The following is a 3,058-nucleotide window of genomic DNA, read 5'->3' on the forward strand; positions in this document are numbered from 1 at the left end:
CAGAAGCTTTTCTATAGGTAATTTAGTGAATATTTTAATAAAGATCTACTTATTACAGAAACTCCTCAATTCTGGCCAGTCATCTCGCTAACTAAACAATGTAATGCCCTTAGAAAAATACCTTCGACCCTCGAACCTATCTTCGACGTCCCTTATAAGTGGTTGAGCGATTTTTCTCAAACTTTCAACTCACTGTTCGTGATTGAACGTCGGGGGTCTACTCCAAAATTCCGTCACGATACATCAAAGCTAGCCGTCTTTATCACTCCTTCTGACATTCAAAGATGAGTAAAAGAAATAGCAAGACGAGAAAGTTTAAATGTTTTTCGAAGTAGAACCTCTGATCCAAAACAAGCTGAAGTTTTGCTCTTTCTGAAAGTGGGCGGGGTAACACGTGCCTTTCAAATGTTTGTCAAATAATCCCAAAATTATTGTTTTCTTAGAATAACATTTGTTTTGAATTTTTCCCAGTAATTTCAGGCGTGTCCCAGTAAATTTAACGTTTATTAGGCTGAAAACATGCGCTAGAATAGGTAATCCAAAAATGTTTTCCATTTATTTGAATTACTTTTCCCCAATAACAACAAGAAGTTTGGTTTCGTGGAAAAAAGTTTGACTCTGTTTTTAGTCGCTGCGTGTTTAAAAAAAGTTAAGTATAATATCTTGAAGATATTGGTTAATACTTTGATAGTGTAGGTTTATTGTCGACACGAAAAAAAAGAAGAATACTTAGATTTCTCAACTTTCTATTTTACTGACTAGACGACAGTCAGCATCAAATAGTTCGTGATATCCAAAGTGGCCAAAAAGGTGATAACACAACCTTATTCCAATTGTAATAAGGACGCGTTGAGATGGGTGTCACGAACTTTGACGATCACTGTACAACAATGTATGTCAGTCTATAGTCGACATTTTGTACCTATGCGGGTCAAATCGGCTGTAGGCAAACACGAGGTAGTTAGCTATAATCCCCCAGAAACGATGGGCAGAGCAGTGCGTACGCAAATGGTCTTTTACGAAAGTCGTTTCATGTAATTTTCTTTTTCCAACGCTTTTTTTTAGTGAATAATAGAGCTACATTGGGTCTATTTGTAAGTAGTGCGTGTAGTAGTAAAAATCTTTTGAATTTACTATTAAAAAAAGTGCTAGCTAATTGCTGGGTAATGATAATATTTTAAGCTTTCATGTTGCATTTTTACTAAATTCTCACTAAGTATTTGGCAATACACAGTCGGGAAGGTAGTTAAATACCTTTTTAAAAATGTTTGTGTACATTACTTTTTACGACTATCCAAAATTTAAGTTCTTCAGGCGTTTGCTATGATATACGATCTATTTGTATATCAGATTAACTACATGCTAAATGTTTACAAAGGTAAACATGTATTTGGACTGTGTGGCCAAGGTTTGGCTCGCCCGTCGAAGTTAGGGAATACCCGGATACAGGCTGATTTAGCTTATACAAGTTTAGTGATGCTAAGTGTCTGCTATCGATAACCGTGGATAATGGATACTTACGTATAAATGCAGTAAATAAAATAAGTTAGATTTTAAACCCGTAACGTCGACAGTGATATTAATGTGTGTGAATCTTTAGATTTTTCAGGCATGTTGTTGTTGTTCGTAACAACAATTTCTTAAGAGAAGCACTCTATATTAAGGTACAAACATACGCTACATTAAAACTGGCATTTTCTTCCCATTTGTAATATTAAATGCGTCGTTATTCAAAATTTAAACAATCATGATAACTTTTGGCATTGCATCTATCGTAAGTAGTGTTAAGATACTTATTTCTAAGCTATCGATAAAATCTATCTATATTAAACCATCGTACGACATCCCTTCCAGAACCAACTAAACCGCTTAGGTATTAATGCAACCTGTGTCGAAACACGAACTAAGTTGAACAAGACTTTCGTCGGATTTTCAGTGTAGGCACGAACACGAAGATAAAACACAGAATCCAGGTGAAAGGATTAGTAAAGCTAGAGCCATTTTTTGTACGAAGAATGGACTCACGGAATAAATAGGTATAACAGGTTTTTAGAACTGAAGGTAAAAGAGAACCTAACACGTTCGTGCATTGTATCTACAAAACATTTTTTTAAACATAAAAAAGGTCCTTAAACATAGCAATTTACGCTGTACTATGGTAATTAAACCTACAATAATAAAGATATTTTGGATATTCTCTCAAATGATCTCTTGGGCAAATATTTATGTGTAGAAGCAGCTATCCCAAGAAACCCCACCTTAGAAAACTAAATAAGAAGAAAGGAGAAGGAAGTAGAAAATTAACAGAAAAACATTGATACTAATGACTTTAGGTTTAGACTAAAATAATCTCACCGAACCTGATTTTCAACTAAGGCTTTAAGTTACTTTTGAAACTTAGGCCATTCCAGAATATTGTTTTGTTTGTACCCTTCACGAAATCCTTAGCTTACTTAACTATTTGGAAGAGCTTTTCTGAAGAAAGTATTTGCTTCAAGAGTCTGTAAATATTTTTAGAATTACTAAGATGACATTTTAATATTCAGCTTTATTATTTCATCTATTTTAGGCACAGTCAGGGCATTATATTAAAACTAAGTACCTACTACACTTTTAACATTTCTTTTTTTCCAAACCATAAAAGTTAGAGATTTAAAATAAAAAAACGTTTTATAACAAATCTAATCAGTTTTCTCTGAAATTATAGTAAACTACGAAACTGTTTATCAAATCCTTTTCATCTAGAAAGTATATTTTATGTACTTAAAAAGTTATTTTGATTTTAAAAGTGTGACACTTACTTTTGAAGGACAGTGTATCAGGTTTTTGTTGCAAAATTGTAGGTACACCTATTACAACACCGCGCTACAATGTATTGCTTGATGTCACGTTGTACACGGTATTATCAGTTATGATTTACAGAAACCTGTCACCATTTAATTTGTGATTTTACTTAGGCGATGGGCATATGAACATGTTTACATCTCATTTGTAACGTATTTTTATCTCTCTGCCTCGGCATTTTTGTACATTGTATTCAACACTGTACATCTTTAAA

The sequence above is a fragment of the Ostrinia furnacalis genome, unplaced genomic scaffold, assembly GCF_004193835.3.
Source record: "Ostrinia furnacalis isolate ACB-3 unplaced genomic scaffold, ASM419383v2 OfSCF7447, whole genome shotgun sequence".
NCBI classification, from domain to species: Eukaryota; Metazoa; Arthropoda; class Insecta; order Lepidoptera; family Crambidae; genus Ostrinia; species Ostrinia furnacalis.